The sequence below is a fragment of the Rutidosis leptorrhynchoides genome, chromosome 5 (genome assembly GCF_046630445.1).
Source record: "Rutidosis leptorrhynchoides isolate AG116_Rl617_1_P2 chromosome 5, CSIRO_AGI_Rlap_v1, whole genome shotgun sequence".
In the NCBI taxonomy this organism is placed as follows: Eukaryota; Viridiplantae; Streptophyta; class Magnoliopsida; order Asterales; family Asteraceae; genus Rutidosis; species Rutidosis leptorrhynchoides.
Genome location: NC_092337.1, coordinates 118179144 through 118199471, shown reverse-complemented (window position 1 = coordinate 118199471; position 20328 = coordinate 118179144). Strand labels below are relative to the sequence as shown.

General features: G+C 33.8%; 1 pseudogene; it reads left to right on the top strand.

Moving 5' to 3' along the window:
* The first annotated feature begins 9594 nt into the window (after positions 1 to 9594).
* Positions 9595 to 20328, top strand: part of LOC139848972 (7-ethoxycoumarin O-deethylase-like) — an 87092-nt pseudogene continuing 76358 nt past the window's right edge.

The window sequence follows — 20328 nt, the reverse complement described above, 5'->3', positions numbered from 1 at the left end:
ATCCGATCGGTCCTTCGGTTCCATCAAATTCCAAAGGTTTGCAGGCAGTGAATTCTTTGTAGGTGCATCCTACACGATTTCCTGTACTGCTAGATCCAAGGTTATTGTTGGTATGTAGCGCAGCCTGTACTGCGGCTATGTTTGAAGCTAGAAAAGTACGGAATTCCTCTTCATTCATATTCACGGTGTGTCGAGTAGTCGGTGCCATTTCCTTCAAAATAGTTAAATGGAACAAGTTAATCATACAGAATATTAAGAGTAGTTAATAGTATTTCGTAGCATAATATGAACTCATTTATAAAAGCTTTTTCTTCATATTAGCGTTTTATAAGTTTAAATTCGGGTAGTACCTACCTGTTAAGTTCATACTTAGTAGCTAATATACAATTCAACTACTACAATTCTATATGAAAAACTGATTATAATAATATTTCGCGTTCAAACTTTTACACAATATTTTACAAACTTACAATACCGCTTATTTTACATATAGCATGAAATATAGCACACAGTAAATTTGATACAAGATGGTTGTGAAGATAATTCTAGCTAGTACACAAGTCGTTCAGCAAAGGCAATAAAGACACGTAATTCATACGTCCAAAAACAAGTCATGCATTCTGGTTTTACTAGGATTACTTCCCATCCTTGGTCTTGTGGAACATAACCGTTATGGCCGTTGATAAGACAGCGTGTTGTAACGTCGTCAAAGGGACGAGGGTTACGTAATGTCCAACAATCCCGTAACAATCTAAAAACCTCATTTCTTACCCCAATTACCGACTCCGTCACTTGTGGGAACGTTTTGTTTAATAGTTGTAGCCCGATGTTCTTGTTCTCACTTTGGTGAGAAGCGAACATTACTAATCCGTAAGCATAACATGCTTCTTTATGTTGCATGTTAGCCGCTTTTTCTAAATCACGAAGTCCAATATTCGGATATATTGAGTCAAAATAATTTCTTAACCCATTGCGTAAAATAGCATTTGGGTTCCCCGCAATATATGCGTCAAAGTAAACACATCGTAACTTATGGATTTCCCAATGTGATATCCCCCATCTTTCGAACGAAAGCCTTTTATAAACCAAGGGATTCTTGGAACGTTCTTCGAATGTCTTACAAACTGATCTCGCCTTAAGTAGTTGTGCCGAAGAATTCTGACCGACTCTAGACAAGATTTCATCAATCATGTCTTCGGGTAGGTCTCTTAAAATATTGGGTTGTCTATCCATTTTGTGTTTTTATACTGTAAAATAGACAAGAGTTAGATTCATAAAAAAAAATACTTATTAATACAAGCAATTTTTACATATATCATAAAGCATAAGCACACTATATTACATATATTACACCACACGAATACAACTATCTTATTCCGACTCGCTTGTTTCTTCTTCTTCGGTTTTGGTTCGTTTTGCCAAGTTTCTAGGGATATATGATGTTCCCCTAATACGAGCCGTAATTTTCCACATTGGTTTAGAAAAACCTGGTGGTTTAGAGGTTCCCGGGTCATTGTTACAACTTAAGGACTTCGGGGGTTGACGATACATATAAAGTTCATCAGGGTTAGAATTAGATTTCTCTATTTTTATGCCCTTTCCCTTATTATTTTCTTTTGCCTTTTTAAATTCAGTTGGGGTAATTTCTATAACATCATCGGAATTCTCGTCGGAATCCGATTCATCGGAGAATTGGTAATCCTCCCAATATTTTGCTTCCTTGGCGGAAACACCATTGACCATAATTAACCTTGGTCGGTTGGTTGAGGATTTTCTTTTACTTAACCGTTTTAATATTTCCCCCACCGGTTCTATTTCTTCATCCGGTTCCGATTCTTCTTCCGGTTCCGATTCTTCTTCCGGTTCCGACTCTTCTTCCGGTTCCTCTTCGGGAACTTGTGAATCAGTCCACGAATCATTCCAATTTACATTTGACTCTTCATTATTATTAGGTGAGTCAATGGGACTTGTTCTAGAGGTAGACATCTATCACATAATATCAAACGCGTTAAGAGATTAATATATCACATAATATTCACATGTTAAAAATATATAGTTTCCAACAAAATTTGTTAAGCAATCATTTTTCAAGTAAACACGGTCGAAGTCCAGACTCACTAATGCATCCTAACAAACTCGATAAGACACACTAATGCAAAATTCTGGTTCTCTAAGACCAACGCTCGGATACCAACTGAAATGTCCCGTTCTTATTGATTAAAAACGTTCCATATTAATTGATTTCGTTGCGAGGTTTTGACCTCTATATGAGACGTTTTTCAAAGACTGCATTCATTTTTAAAACAAACCATAACCTTTATTTCATAGATAAAGGTTTTAAAAAGCTTTACGTAGATTATCAAATAATGATAACCTAAAATATCCTGTTTACACACGACCATTACATAATGGTTTACAATACAAATATGTTACAACAAAATAAGTTTCTTGAATGCAGTTTTTACACAATATCATACAAGCATGGACTCCAAATCTCGTCCTTATTTAAGTATGCGACAGCGGAAGCTCTTAATAATCACCTGAGAATAAACATGCTTAAAACGTCAACAAAAATGTTGGTGAGTTATAGGTTTAACCTATATATATCAAATCATAATAATAGACCACAAGATTTCATATTTCAATACACATCCCATACATAGAGATAAAAATCATTCATATGGTGAACACCTGGTAACCGACATTAACAAGATGCATATATAAGAATATCCCCATCATTCCGGGACACCCTTCGGATATGATATAAATTTCGAAGTACTAAAGCATCCGGTACTTTGGATGGGGTTTGTTAAGCCCAATAGATCTATCTTTAGGATTCGCGTCAATTAGGGTGTCTGTTCCCTAATTCTTAGATTACCAGACTTAATAAAAAGGGGCATATTCGATTTCGATAATTCAACCATAGAATGTAGTTTCACGTACTTGTGTCTATTTTGTAAATCATTTATAAAACCTGCATGTATTCTCATCCCAAAAATATTAGATTTTAAAAGTGGGACTATAACTCACTTTCACAGATTTTTACTTCGTCGGGAAGTAAGACTTGGCCACTGGTTGATTCACGAACCTATAACAATATATACATGTATATCAAAGTATGATCAAAATATATTTACAACACTTTTAATATATTTTGATGTTTTAAGTTTATTAAGTCAGCTGTCCTCGTTAGTAACCTACAACTAGTTGTCTACAGTTAGATGTACAGAAATAAATCGATAAATATTATCTTGAATCAATCCACGACCCAGTGTATACGTATCTCAGTATTGATCACAACTCAAACTATATATATTTTGGAATCAACCTCAACCCTGTATAGCTAACTCCAACATTCACATATAGAGTGTCTATGGTTGTTCCGAAATATATATAGATGTGTCGACATGATAGGTCGAAACATTGTATACGTGTCTATGGTATCTCAAGATTACATAATATACAATACAAGTTGATTAAGTTATGGTTGGAATAGATTTGTTACCAATTTTCACGTAGCTAAAATGAGAAAAATTATCCAATCTTGTTTTACCCATAACTTCTTCATTTTAAATCCGTTTTGAGTGAATCAAATTGCTATGGTTTCATATTGAACTCTATTTTATGAATCTAAACAGAAAAAGTATAGGTTTATAGTCGGAAAAATAAGTTACAAGTCATTTTTGTAAAGGTAGTCATTTCAGTCGAAAGAACGACGTCTAGATGACCATTTTAGAAAACATACTTCCACTTTGAGTTTAACCATAATTTTTGGATATAGTTTCATGTTCATAATAAAAATCATTTTCTCAGAATAACAACTTTTAAATCAAAGTTTATCATAGTTTTTAATTAACTAACCCAAAACAGCCCGCGGTGTTACTACTACGGCGTAAATCCGGTTTTACGGTGTTTTTCGTGTTTCCAGGTTTTAAATCATTAAGTTAGCATATCATATAGATATAGAACATGTGTTTAGTTGATTTTAAAAGTCAAGTTAGAAGGATTAATTTTTGTTTGCGAACAAGTTTAGAATCAACTAAACTATGTTCTAGTGATTACAAGTTTAAACCTTCGAATAAGATAGCTTTATATGTATGAATCGAATGATGTTATGAACATCATTACTACCTTAAGTTCCTTGGATAAACCTACTGGAAAAGAGAAAAATGGATCTAGCTTCAATGGATCCTTGGATGGCTCGAAGTTCTTGAAGTAGAATCATGACACGAAAACAAGTTCAAGTAAGATCATCACTTGAAATAAGATTGTTATAGTTATAGAAATTGAACCAAAGTTTGAATATGATTATTACCTTGTATTAGAATAATAACCTACTTTAAGAAACAAAGATTTCTTGAGGTTGGATGATCACCTTATAAGATTGGAAGTGAGCTAGCAAACTTGAAAGTATTCTTGATTTTATGAAACTAGAACTTTTGGAATTTATGAAGAACGCTTAGAACTTGAAGATAGAACTTGAGAGAGATCAATTAGATGAAGAAAATTGAAGAATGAAAGTGTTTGTAGGTGTTTTTGGTCGTTGGTGTATGGATTAGATATAAAGGATATGTAATTTTGTTTTCATGTAAATAAGTCATGAATGATTACTCATATTTTTGTAATTTTATGAGATATTTCATGCTAGTTGCCAAATGATGGTTCCCACATGTGTTAGATGACTCACATGGGCTGCTAAGAGCTGATCATTAGAGTGTATATACCAATAGTACATACATCTAAAAGCTGTGTATTGTACGAGTACGAATACGGGTGCATACGAGTAGAATTGTTGATGAAACTGAATGAGGATGTAATTGTAAGCATTTTTGTTAAGTAGAAGTATTTTGATAAGTGTATTGAAGTCTTTAAAAAGTGTATAAATACATATTAAAACACTACATGTATATACATTTTAACTGAGTCGTTAAGTCATCGTTAGTCGTTACATGTAAGTGTTGTTTTGAAACCTTTAGGTTAACGATCTTGTTAAATGTTGTTAACCCAATGTTTATAATATCAAATGAGATTTTAAATTATTATATTATCATGATATTATCATGTATGAATTTCTCTTAATATGATATATATACATTAAATGTCTTTACAACGATAATCGTTACATATATGTCTCGTTTAAAAATCATTAAGTTAGTAGTCTTGTCTTTACATATGTAGTTCATTGTTAATATACTTAATGATATGTTTACTTATCATAGTATCATGTTAACTATATATATATATATCCATATATATGTCATCATATAGTTTTTACAAGTTTTAACGTTCGTGAATCACCGGTCAACTTGGGTGGTCAATTGTCTATATGAAACATATTTCAATTAATCAAGTCTTAACAAGTTTGATTGCTTAACATGCTGGAAACATTTAATCATGTAAATATCAATCTCAATTAATATATATAAACATGGAAAAGTTCGGGTCACTACAAAATGGGTCTTGGGTTGTATGACCGTTTTATAATTTAACTTATGTCATGTACGTTTTAAAGTCGATTAAACTTACTATTGTAATGAAGATGTTTTTGAAAACATAATTGGGACCTAAATGTTAATAATATTAATGTATTATAAGGAAAAAAATTTATCGGCCGGAATACGACGGGTTGGGTCATTTCAAAGCGAGATGCTGAGATGTCTCAAATGAGAGAATTGGTTGAGAAACAACAACATAAAATCGATGAACTTGAGAAGACTGTTGAGAGTCGGGCTGAAACTATTGTGACTCTTCGAACTGACACGAGCGATCTGACTGAACGGTTGAATGAGTGGGAGAAGAAGGTAGTTGTTGAGGAACTTGAGGATGGTCCAGATCCTTTCGGCCATTCTGATCATGAAGAAGAAGATTTGAATCTTGAAGTACCAAAAGGTTACATTGAGGATAACCCACTGTACGTTACTCCACTTCAAGTAATAACTGTTTCTGAATATTTAGCTATGCAGGATCGCCTTAATCATACTGTTGTTTATGATGATTTAGAAGAGGGGGAGATTCCTCAGGACCTCTCCGAGACTGAATTAGAAATGATGGTGCGTCTAGAGCGAGAAGCTAAGGAATCTGCTGACGCCGAACCAGGAGCATCGTCGTCAAGAGCATATAAACTTGATGATGATTTGAGTGAGCTAGTCTGAAGCAGTTGATGAGAGCGATAACAGTTTTGATGAGGTTATTATTAAAGAGGAGCCAACGGAACCTTATCCTCGATATGAGGCCCATGAGGATGATGATCTTCCAACGTTTGCTGACTATTTTAAGATGAATGATGAGGTTTTGAATAGAAAGTGTCAAGAGAAAGAGCAGATAGAAAAGGAAGAAGTTATGCCAGAAGGGTTTTTTCTAGTGAAGTTAAACAAGGAGAAAGTGGAAGTTTTGGAGGAAGAGTGGAAGATCTCAATGCGAATTCGCAAGTATTTGATGAAACCGGAGGTTGAGCCACAGTTTTTGAAATTTATTGAGCACAATACGAGTTTGAATGCTAAAGGGAAGATCTTGGCTTGGGCATACATTAAAGAGTTTGATATCTATGCGATAAAGAAGGAGTATGGGGTGGACTACATCAAGTATGCGTATCAGTTCACTTCATTACCTTATTTTAAATTTATGCAGATTGTCAGGCTCAAGATGTTGTATCAGGATTTTGCTGGTATTCCTGACATTTTGGTTCGTAAGGTAAGACGATCATTCAGGTCATCTAATTTTGAAGGTTTTCGACCACAATTTCCAAAGATCTCTTACAGGACGAACAAGAAAACGGGCGTACGGAGAAAGATAGTCAAATATGAACCCGTGAAGTATATGAGAAAGGTTCTGGTAAGGAAAATGCCGCAGAACTTCAGCCCACGTTTTCGTTGGCGGTATTATGATGAACGCTCGGAGGAAGCGGTCATTGTATTAGATAAGGATGGAATTGATGAAAATGATAGTATCAGGGTGCTGGATCCAATCTGGCTCAGAAACTGTTGTGAAGAAGACATGTTTACCCTATACTATAACAGGATGCTGTATCGCCCAGAGAACCATGTGCAAGCTGAACAGTATAATAGAGTTGTCAAGCTCTATTATCTCAGGAACTGGGTGACCAATCCTTACGTTGATTAATGGCTATTTTTTTTTTCTACAGGCTAGGTCTTAGGGGTAGTTTGTTGGTGCATGTAATCCCTAGCTGTAGATGAACTATCGTTTAAGACATTTGGTCATGTAATAACGTTGCTTTGTGATTATTGGTTATATATATGTGTGTGTGTGTGATTGAATATTTATTCAAATCAATAAGTTAAACTGCGGACACAGTCGACCGTGTGTGTCCACACACACGACCGACTGTGTGACACACTCGACCGAGTGTGTCTGGGCTGCAGTATATATACGGGACTTAGCCTCCTTTACGAGGTTACTTATCTCCTACAACCCTAATCGTTTTCTTTTCGTCTCTATCAATCCTAATACCTAATACCACCGAATTAACATGTTTAGGTGTCAATCTAATCTGGTTTCAACTCTAGGTTTGACCCAATCGATCCCGACACGAATCAATTCGCGGTTTAACTAGGTTCTAGTGTTTTTCGCCTCTAGAACTGATCACAAGTGACCTAAGATCCCTACAATCGACGTCTACAGAAGTGCATTCTTTTAACACTTTACTTAATTGTGCATCTCATTTTTTAATTGATATTAGTTTTTTTTATTGAGATACTATACAATTGAATATGAGTTAGTATATCACTATATCTGTTATTTAGTTGGTTAGTCATCGTTTTAGAATTTTCAATATTGTCATGTGCTAATTTAAATATTAAAGATGAAAAAGGATTATATCTATTAACATGTCTCAATCATTGACTTATTGTATCATTTTTATACTTTTGTAGAACTTCAAGTTATCAAGGAAACGAAAAGATATGTGAAGAATGCCAAGAAATAATACTTTAGTCTGAGTAACCTTTCACCCGAATTGACCCTCCTGCGAATAAAAAATAGTTTGCTTATAATAGTTTAAAAACTACATACTGAACAAAAATGTTCATTTCGTTATATTATTTTCTTTTCATTTTGACTTTGTTTCAAGCACAATTTTTAATTTAGTAAGTAAAATTGTTAGTAAAATCGTTATTTCTTTGTCATTTAATTTGAAAATTGGTGTGTTTTTAAGAGACATAGATTCACACATCAATTTCCAACACAGAGGCAAATGAACACATGACTTAGGTTATACGTTTTAAATTTTTGGTATACATCATTTACAAAAGGTAAATTTTGGTATATAGCGTCTATTTACAAAATGTTTTGGTTTATCAGTTTGTGATTCTATCCTTTCTTTTAAAGATAATAATTCCATTTCATCCATGTAAAATAATTTCTTAATTATACTGTTGCTCAATTAAAACAAAATTCATTGCATAATCCAAATTTGCTAGTGTTAATATAATAATAATAATAATAATAATAATAATAATAATAATAATAATAATAATAATAATAATAATAATAATAATAATAATAATAATTAATAAGGGCGATCACACCTCTGCTTGGCTAAGGGCAGTCCCTATTTTGGGGTTGAGTCAGACGATGAACGCAAAGACTTACCGATGTGTGTTGTGCTACCGGTTGGGTGTTCCATTGTTCTCTATCTCGACGGCATGCTCTGTCTGTTCAAGAGTTTTTACTGGGGATATTTTCGGGGATCACGCGGTGTCTTGTGCTGGTATGGTGGGTATTAAGCATCGACATAATGTTGTTCGGGATTCCCTTGTTGATGTTTGTTATCGATCTGGGATTTCAGCGAGAAAGGAGGTTGACATTGGGTTGTCTGGAGGGAACGACAGGGCCCTCAGACCTGCAGATGTGTTACTTTATTCCTGGGATTGTGGTCGCGATGTTTGTGTTGACTTGACAGGGACTTCTCCTTTGACACAGTCTGGGCTTTCTGACTTTGTCCCTGGACGTGCTGTGGTTGATGCGGCTCGTCGGAAGCGGGTCAAGTACGAATCTAGCTGTCAGGCGATTGGTTATGGTTTCATTCCTTTCTCATTTTCTTCCCTTGGGGAATTAGAAAATGATGCTGTTTCTTTGTTAAAGTGGGTTCAGAAGAGTTCGATGGCGCAAGATATTGGTGCCGGTGCTGCTGCTCATATTTTTACTAGGATAGGTTTTGCTATTGCTAGAGGTGTGGGGGCCCAGATTGTCTCTAGGCTTCCCACTAATTTTTTGTAAGTTTTAATACTTTTAAGTTTATAATAATAATAATAATAATAATAATAATTAATAATAATAATAATAATAATAATAATAATAATAATAATAATAATAATAATAATAATAATAAAATATGAGGAAGGATGTAATGGTTAGTAGTGGTTTGTTATGAGAATGTTATAAGAGGAAGTCGGGTGGAAAATGAGAGAGAGAGCTGATGTGACACTGTTGGGGTAGCGAGGTGAGGAAAAATGTTATAGTTAAAAGTGGTCTAAATAATGTTCCATTTTTTTTGCTTTATATATGTTTCACAATTTGCATGTAGTATACAACCCAAACACAAACTCAAACGTAGCAAGCAAATCCATTTATCCACTAATGGAATTTATGACCATTTTTCTTGCTTTAATCTTATCCTACGCACTTCTCCGAACCATTTGTTCAACTTTCGGGCTCGCCAAACCCAAAAACTTACCACCTGGTCCAAACCCATTGCCGATTATCGGTAACCTTCACTTGCTCGGTGACCAACCACATCAGTCCCTAGCCAAACTAGCCAGAACGCATGGCCTGATCATGATCTTAAAACTCGGTCAAATCACAACACTCATCATATCTTCTTCCACTGCAGCCAAAGAAGTACTCAAAAACCAAGATCTTACTTTCTCAGCATCACGACATATACCCGAAGCCGTCACAGCCCACAAACATTCACAAAACTCGGTCATTTGGCTCCCAATTGGAAACAAATGGCGGACACTTCGAAAGATCCTTAATTAACTCCAACATCTTCTCTGTGAACTCTCTTGATGCCAACCAACATTTAAGAAGCCGCAAAGTGAAAGATCTTATAGCATACTTTCGAAAAGCGAGTCAATCTGGTGACTCTGTGGATATTGGTCGAGCTGTGTTTAACACATCAATGAACATATTATCGAATACTATGTTTTCCAGTGATTTAATCGACCTGTACGAGGATTCGGGTAAAGAGTTTAAGGAACTTGTCGAAAACATCATGGTGGAGGCTGGGAAGCCAAGTTTTATCGACTTTTTTCCGGTTTTGAAAAAAATTGATCCGCAAGGAATTATGAGGAGGTCGAGAGAATACTTGGGAAAGATTTATGATATAATTGAGGTATTGATAAAAGAGAGGGTGGAAATGGGAATAAATGAACGAGATGATATGTTAAATGTGTGCTTAAAAATTTGTCAAGAGAAACCAGATGAGCTCAATCATGCAGACATCAAATGCATGTTTTTGGTAAGTAAATTTATCTAATGTAATATAGTTTTATTTATTAACATATATAATATTTAATATTTAATATCTTGGTTAAACTTGGAGATAAATACAGTAACATACTTAATACGGGTTGATTGGTTATTGTTTCTTGTTTGATGTGTTTGTTTAGCTTTTGAGTTTGAAATATTTGTGTTTTTGGCAATGTGATTTATTTAGCTAGTCTCAATTCTTGCTTTGGTAGGATTGTTGGGGCTTTTTTGTTTGTTGACATTGTTAGGCTCATATCATTAGCGTATAATTAGGTTAGCTTAGATTGATTGTCACTACAAGAAACACGACAATTCGGCACGGCATTTTCCGGACGACCAATTCGGAAAAAGATGCTACATGACAAAAATTTCAGCTTTTCTGTCTAGCTTTTGTCTGAAATGTTGACCAAATTTTTCCGAACGACACCATGGCATTCCGAAAAAATATCCTATTTAATTTTTTATTTTTTGAAAAAAATTTGGCTCCAAGAAGCAAAGATTTGAGCGCGTTTTTCTTTGATGACATGTCGTCCCTGAATGTCGTCCCATGATTTTTTTTCTAATTTTCGTTTTTTATTTTATTTGTCAAAATAATTTTTGAGTCCAATAAATAAAAATTTCTCGGGTAACTTTTGCGGACGAATGGTCGTCCAGAAATAGATTCTGGGACGATTTTTCATCTGATGTTTCTGCCTATTTAATCACCATTATTAACCTCAACCACATCATTATCATTAACATTCCTAAGATATTTTCATTTGAACTTTCTAAGTGAAGTTACTTCTCAACTTAAAAATGTTAACCATTCCGCTGATATTGTCTCATTAGACGTGTATTACAGAAGTAAATTCCGTAATAAAAATAAATTTACGATTATATGGGTGCTCGAAAGCTTCATTCGAAGAAATTGACATTCGCGACTTTGGTTTACAGGACTTGTTAGAATTATTAAAAGAAAATGTACCGTTTTGAAACACTATTGATGAAGGTTTATATCCTTTTCTTGTATCGGTTTAGGAACGTTTCATCTATTGATGAATGTTTCTTTTATTTTATTGCGTAATAGTAATCGTTATTTTAGAAAAAAATAAATTGTGGTCGTTAGATTTTAGGGTGAGAGGAATTTTAATTAATTGAGCAGATAAATAGAATCATATCATATCAAATCAAATCAAATCAAATCAAATCTGTCTTACACAAAAAAACACTTTTGAGTTAATTGAATTGAACTGGTGTACGTAGGTTAGTTGCATTTCACTAAAACGATTAAATTGATTGTTTTGGCCATGCTAAATGTCTTGATAGCTAATTATCAGTGTGCAATCTCTAAATAAGTTTGTTTAAAAAAACCCTCCAGATCGATTTTTTTTTTTTTTTTTTGAAAGGCAAGTATACTAAAAATCAAAGAAACAAAACTAGCAAGAAGCTAGACAACACACAGGGACATGCCCAAACACACCAACAACCAAACACACGAACAAACCAAAATCATACGGGGAAAACTACGCCCTCAAGCCCCTAACCAGCTACGAAAGATCCAACCAAGGACCATACACGAAATTCACAAACAAAAACAAACCCGAACATTAGACATCACATTAAACAAAGAAAACTATGCTTCTGAATCCGAGGCTGAGCACGATGAGGAACACGAGCAACACGAGCAGCAATCGACTTCATCATCGACGTTCTCCGAATTTCTCATCACATTATCAATATTATCTTTCGTGCCATCGATCTTTATCCCGACATCTACTACGCTTCAACTTTGTTCTTCCCCAAACATATTTAAGGAAATGACTTTTTATTAACGGTTGAAATTTCCTCATCTTACCACGAAAACGAGATACCGCATTAGATGTTGACCTATTCGTCGAAATATTCCCGAGATCAGCATATGCATCAATCCCGCTCCCAATGTCCAAATCAGTCCCAATTCCAGGCCCATCGTTAAATCCAGGTCCATCATTAGAAACTGTTGGGAAAAATAGAAATAATAATCTGATGAGTCAAAAGTGTTTTGCAGATTTTAGAGTCTGAAGATTTAGAGTCTGAAGTTGCAGACTCTGGAATTACTGGAGTAAACGTATGAAGATTTCTTTAAGCAAAAGCTATAGAATATTCTGGAGATATGCTTGTTATTTAAGAAGATTTGTTTTGAAGATTTGATTTTATCTCCAGAGTTGACTTCCTAATTAATAGTTAATTTGATGTATTTTAGTTGATCTTTTCCACTTTTATTGGTAAGTAGTTATGGAAACCAAATCTCCAGATTTGGTTTTTACCTTTATAAATAGGGGCGTATGTTTTCTTATGAACTTGTACTTTTGCACGATCAATTATCTATCTTTTATTCTATTCATCGTGTTCTCTCATCTTCTGCACTTTAATTCTTATTTATTGTATAAAGTGAGAGTCTGGTGTTTATAGTCCTATTACTGTGAACTAACAACTGGTATCAGAGCGGGAAAGGTGTAAATCCTATCTCGGTGATCTTTAAAACGATCCATATTTTTTTTTATCAAAATGTCTATCAGTACGATTACTACCCCAGTTATGGCTGGAAAAGGCATGCCAATATTTGATGGCACAGATTTTGCAACTTGGAAATTGAAAGTCCTATAGTTTTTAAGATCTATACATGAAGAGGCTGAACAAGTTCTTACAACAGGACCCATTATTCCTGGTTCAATGGTTGCTACTGTTCCTGCCTCATATACTGTTGCTGCACAACCTACCTATTTTCGTGAAACACCAAGAGAAAGGTGGACTGAAGAAGAAGCAACAAAGTTCAAACTAGATAGTAAGATAAGGAGTATTATTGGAAATGCTGTTACTATTCCAATTCTCAGGAAGATCAGTCATGCCAAGATTCCTAAAGCTATGTGGGATCTTTTGCTTAATGACTATGAAGGAGTCACTGTTGTTAAGACTCAAAAGAAGAAGAATCTGATCAGATGCTATGAAAATTTTGCTGCTGAGCCTAAAGAATCTTTAAGTGATCTTCATTCAAGATTTCAGGTTCTGATAAATGATCTTGAAAGTGTTGGTATAGAGAAAACACAACAAGTGTTGTGTCAGAAGTTTATTGAACTGCTACCTTCAAACTTTGAGTCAGTGATTACCTCTATGATAATCAGTGAGAAGATAGATGATTATAAGCTAAGTGAGTTGTTTGGTATACTATCAAACTTTGAGGAAACACAACTGAAGAACAATATCAATGCTAAGAAAACTGCTAAAGATCCAGAAGCTGCATTGGTGGCTACCACAAAGAAAAATAAGCAGCTATTCTCTAGTTACTCTAGCAAGGTTGAATCTGAGAGTGATGAAACCTCTGATGATGATAGTGAATCTGATGATGATGAGGAGATTAAAGATCTGGAAGTCCAGATGGCTCTTTTGACTCAAAGGATTGAGCAAAAAAAATTTAGTTTCAAGAAGGGTAAAGGCAAGGGTACTTTTGATCCAAAGAAAGCTAAATGTTTCAAGTGTGGCAAATTAGGTCACATAGCTGCTGACTGCTGGTCTAGGGTTGAAGGAGGTTCAGACTCCAACAAGTCTGTTGACAAAGCAAGAAAGTACAAGCTGAAGTACATGAAGTTAAAAAGTGAAGCAGAAAAGTCTAAGAACAAAGAACAAGAGAAAGCTTTGTACACTGAGACATGGGAAGATGAAGATTCATCATCTGGTGAGGAGGAGGACAAGTGTCTTATGGCTATAATTGAAAAGGATGGTGGTTCTAGAAAGTTTGAGGAAGATCTGAAAACTGTTGAGAAGATGGATAAGGACACTACTTGTAATAAAGCTTCTGCCTATAAGGTACAAAACTTTGTAAACTATCTTGATAATGAAAAAGTGAGAATGTTTCAGTACTTGCTGCTTGAATTTGAGTGGTGTTTAGATGATATTGATAGGTTAAGAACACAAATTTTTGATCTTAAAAATATCATCAAAGACAAAGATGCTGAAATTAAAGACTTAAAAAAATGTGAGGTTGAACTTGACACCTATAAAATGGCATACACATAAGAAACTAAAAGATTAAATATTGAATTAGGAATATCAATGAAAAGGTTAAAACACTATGAATCAATTTGTAAATCTTGGTGTGTATCTTCCAAAAAGAATTCTGATGCTATTGCCAAACAAATTTCAAATGATGTCAAAGCTATACTAGGTGAAAACTACATATTAAATAATAATGTGGAAGTTGATCAAAGTGTATTCAAACCTGACATTCTACCAAACACATTTGTAAAATTTGATGGTGACAAAAAGATTTTAACCAATGCTTTTGTAAGATCATTAGATCCTGTCGAACCTTCTGAGTTGATAATACTTGAAAGTAAAAATCCATTAGAGTCTGAACTTTTGAAACCTTCAGACTCTGACAATTTAGATTCCCAAAATGATATTGTGTGTTCTGACCCGAAGTCTGACACTCATGAGTCAAGTTGCAAGGACAACTCTGAATCATCCTCTGATGCTTGCATTTGTTCAGATTCAAAAAGGTCAACTAAAAGAAAGTCAAAGTCAAAACCAGCTAAGACTATTCATAAACTCAAAAAGAAAATTTCAAAACTCAATGAAAAAATCAAGAGTCAAGAAAAACCTTCAGTTAAGAGAACATTTTGTTTTCCCAAGAAAATTGAGAAGGAATGGAAACCCAAAGTTTGTGAAAATAAAAGTGTCTTGAAATCTGTTAAGGACAAGTTGATCTGGATTGGGAACAAAGCTTTCGTCTGGAGAGTAAAGCATACTCCAGTTGAACCCACTGAAAAAGTGAGTTCCCCTTAAAAACTAATCATCCTCTTTTGTTTGTGTCTTGTGTAGCAGGGTAGTATGTGGTATCTGGATAGTGGCTGTTCAAGACACATGACTGGATGCAAAGAGCAACTAGTAGGGTTTGTTGAAGAAAAGGGTCCTTCTGTAAGATATGGGGATAATTTTGTTGCAAAGACTATTGGTTATGATTCTGTTAAAGCTGAAAGTGTCACATTAAAGAAAGTTGCTTTAGTTGAAGGGTTGATGATGAAATGTCCCGTTCATATCGATTATAAACGTTTCATGTTAATTGATTTCGTTGCGAGGTTTGACCTCTATATGAGACGTTTTTCAAAAACTACATTCGTTTTATTTAAAAACAAACCATAACCTTTATTTTATCAATAAAGGTTCAAGAACCATAACGTAGATTATCAAGTAATGATAATCTAAAAGATAACGTTTTACACACAAATATTACATATTGGTTTACAACAATATTACACATCGATTTAAATCTCCGAATGCAGTTTTTAAACAATATATTACAAGCATGCCGACTCCAATTCTTGTTTTTAAATTAGCATGCAACAGCGGAAGCTCTTAATAATCACCTGAGAATAAACATGCTTAAAAGTCAACAAAAATGTTGGTGAGTTATAGGTTTAACCTATATATTTATCAAATCGTAATAATAGACCACAAGATTTCCATTTCCATTTTTCAATAACATGCGAACTGCATAAAAACCATTCATATGTTGAACACCTGGTAACCGACATTAACAAAATGCATATAGAATATCCCCAAAATAGAAATCCATCTGTATTAATAACTCAAAGTACTAAAGCATACCATTTTTCAGTATGGGGGGAGTTAGTGCTCGTAGATCTACCTTTAGGATTCGCGTCAATTAGGGTGTATGTTCCCTAATTCTTAGGTTACCAAGCTAAAAGGGTGATATTCGGTATTCATAATCCAACATAGAATGAAATTTCAAGTACTTGTGTCTATTTTGTAAAACATTTACAAAACTGCATGTATTCTCATCCCAAAATATTAGATAGTAAAAATGGGACTATAACTCACTTTCACAGATTATCACTTTGTCGAAAAATAACACTTGGCCACTGGTCGATTCACGAACCTATAACAAATATGTATATATATATATATATCAAAGTATGATCGAAATATAATTATACCATATTTTATTATGTTTTAACGATTTAAGTTTGTTAAGTTGATAGTCCAATGTTTGTAGTCCACAAATAATTGTCCACATTTAGTAGTACAGAAATAAATCAATATATATTATCTCGAATCAATTCACGACCCAGTGCATACAAGTCTCAGACTCGATCACAACTCAAAGTATATATATTATTTTGGAATCAACCTCAACCCTGTATAGCTAACTCGATCATTACCGCATATAGAGTGTCTATGGTTGTTCCAAATAATATATATAGATGACGTTGATATGATATTTCAAAACATTGTATACGTGTCTATGGTCTATCAAGGTTACATATTATGTTAGAGTACATGTATAATACAATATAAGTTAGTTAAGTTATGGTTAGTATAGATTTGTTACAAATTTCACGTAGCTACAACAAGAAAAATTATCCAATTTTGTTTTACCCATAACTTCTTCGTTTTAAATCCGTTTTGAGTGATTAATGTTGCTATGGTTTCATAATGAACTGAAATTTATGAAACTAAACAGAAAAATTATATGTTTATAGTCAGAAATACAGGTTACAAGTCAATTTTGTAAGAGGTAGTCATTTCAGTCGAAAGAACGACGTCTTGATGACCATTTTGAAAAACATACTTTCATTTTGAGTTTAACCATGATTATTGGATATAGTTTCATGTTCATAAGAAAAATCATTTTTCCAGAAGATCAACTTTTAAATCAAAGTTTATCATAGTTTTTAATTATCTAACTCAAAACAGCCCCCGGTTTCACTACGACGGCGTATGTCCTGTTTTACGGTGTTCTTCGTGTTTCTAGGTTTTAAATCATTAAGTTAGCATATAACATAGATATAGAACATGTGTTTAGTTGATTTTAAAAGTCAAGTTAGAAGGATTAACTTTGTTTGCGAACAAGTTTAGAATTAACTAAACTATGTTATAGTTATTACAAGTTTAAATCTTCGAATAAGATAGTTATATATATATGAATCGAATGATGTTATGAAAATCATTACTATCTCAAGTTTAGTAGGTAAACCTACTGGAAGTGACAAGAAATGATCTAGTTTCAAAGGATCTTGGATGGCTTAAAAGTTCTTGAAGTAGAATCATGACACGAAAACAAGTTCAAGTAAGATTTTTACTCGAATTAAGATAGTTTATAGTTATAGAAATTGAATCAAAGTTTGAATATGAGTATTACCTTAAATTAGAAATATAACCTACTGTAAATAATAAAAGTTTCTTGATCTTAGATGATTGATTGGAATGGATTTGAAAGCTTGGAAATAGACTTGTAATCTTGAAAGGGTTCTTGAAGTTTACTTGAGTAGTTGTTTTGAAAGTTGATCTAAGTTAGAATTTATGAACTAGATTGAGCTAGATTTTGTTGAAGACGATGAATAACACTTAGAACAATATGAGGGAACTTGAGAGAGAGTAGTTTGATGCATGGAAATTGAAAAATTAAAGTGTTAATGATGGTGATGAAAACGTGATCTAGCATGTCCATTATAAGGTCACATTAGTTTGTAATTTTGTGTAATCATTCATGCTAGTTGCCAAATGGTGGTTCCACATGTTTGTTGACTAAATGAGGGCTGCTAAAAAGCTGATTATTGAGTGTATATACCAATATTATGTACATCTAGGAGCTGTGTATTGTACGAGTACGAATACGATTGCATACGAGTAGAATTGTTGATGAAAATGAATGAGGATGTAATTGTAAGCACTTTTGTTAAGTAGAAGTAATTTGATATGTGTCTTGAAGTCTTTCAAAAGTGTACAAATATATCTTAATACACTACATGTATATACATATTAACTGAGTCGTTAAGTCATCGTTAGTCGTTATATGTAAGTGTTGTTTTGAAACCTTTAAGTTAACGATCTCATTTACTGTTGTTAACCCATTGTTTAGTATATCTAATGATATGTTAAATTATTACATTATCATGATATTATAATGTATGAATATATCTTAATATGATATATATACATTAAAATGTCGTTACAATGATAATCGTTACATATATGTCTTGTTTCGCAATTCTTAAGTTAGTAGTCTTGTTTTACATATGTAGTTCATTGTCAACATACTTAATGATATATATAATTATCATTTTATCATGTTAAATATAGTGTATCAATATCTTAATATGATACATACGTATTTAGTAAGACATTGTTATAACGATAATCGTTATATATACCGTTACGAGTTTCTTAATTCAACAGTTTCATTCTCATGTATATAACTCATTGTTAATATACTTAATGTGATACTTACTTATCATAATTTCATGTTATATATATATATATATGTATATATATATATATGTATATATATATATATATGTATATATATATATATATATATATATATATATCCATATATATACCATCATGTAGTTTTTACAAGTTTTAACGTTCGTGAATCGCCGGTCAACTTGGGTGGTCAATTGTCTACATGAAACTCATTTCAAATAATCACGTCTTAAAAAGTTTGATTGCTTAACATGTTGGAAACATTTATTCATGTAAATATTAATCTCATATAATATATAATCATGGAAAAGTTTGGGTCACTACAGTACCTACCCGTTAAATAAATTTCATCCCGAAATTTTACGCAGTTGGAGGTGTTGACGCATCATCTGGAAATAAGTGTGGGTATTTCTTCTTCATCTGATCTTCACACTCCCAGGTGAACTCGAGTCCTCTACGAGCATTCCATCGAACCTTAACGATTGGTATTTTGTTTTGCTTAAGTCCTTTAACCTCACGATCCATTATCTCGACAGGTTCTTCAATGAATTGAAGTTTTTCATTGATTTGTATTTCGTCTAAAGGAATAGTGAGATCTTCTTTGGCTAAACATTTCTTCAGATTCGATATGTGAAAAGTATCATGTACGCCGGCGAGTTGTTGAGGTAATTCAAGTCGGTAAGGTACTGGTCAGACACGATCTATAATCTTGAATGGTCCAATGTACCTTGGATTCAGTTTCCCCCGTTTACCAAATCAAACAACACCTTTCCAAGGTGATACCTTAAGCATGACCATGTCACCAATTTCAAATTCTATATCTCTTCTTTTACTGTCCGCATAGCTCATTTATCGACTTTGGGCGATTTTCAACCGTTGTTGAATTTGAATGATTTTCTCGGTAGTTTCTTGGATAATTTCTGGACCCGTAATTTGTTTATCCCCCACTTCATTCCAACAAATTGGAGACCTGTAGTTTCTGCCATAAAGTGCCTCAAACGGTGCCATCTCAATACTCGAGTGGTAACTGTTGTTGTAGGAAAATTCTGCTAACGGTAGATGTCGATCCCAACTGTTTTCAAAATTAATAACACATGTTCGTAGCATGTATTTGAGAGTTTGTATCGTCCTTTCACTCTGCCCATCAGTTTGTGGATGATAGGCAGTACTCATATCTAGATGAATTCCCAACGCTTGTTGTAACGTTTGCCAAAACCTTGAAACAAATCTACCGTCCCTATAAGAGAGAATAGAGATTGGTATTCCGTGTCTGGAGACAACTTCCTTCAAGTATAACCGTGCCAACTTCTCCATTTTATCATCTTCTCTTATTGGCAAAAAGTATGCTGATTAGGTGAGACGATCGACTATTACCCAGATAGTATCATAACCACTTGCAGTCCTTGGCAATTTAGTAATGAAATCCATGGTAATGTTTTCCCATTTCCATTCCGGGATTTCGGATTGTTGAAGTAGACCTGATGGTTTTTGATGTTCAGCTTTGACCTTAGAACACGTCAAACATTCTCCTACGTATGTAGCAATGTCGGCTTTCATACCCGGCCACCAAAAATGTTTCTTGAGATCTTTGTACAT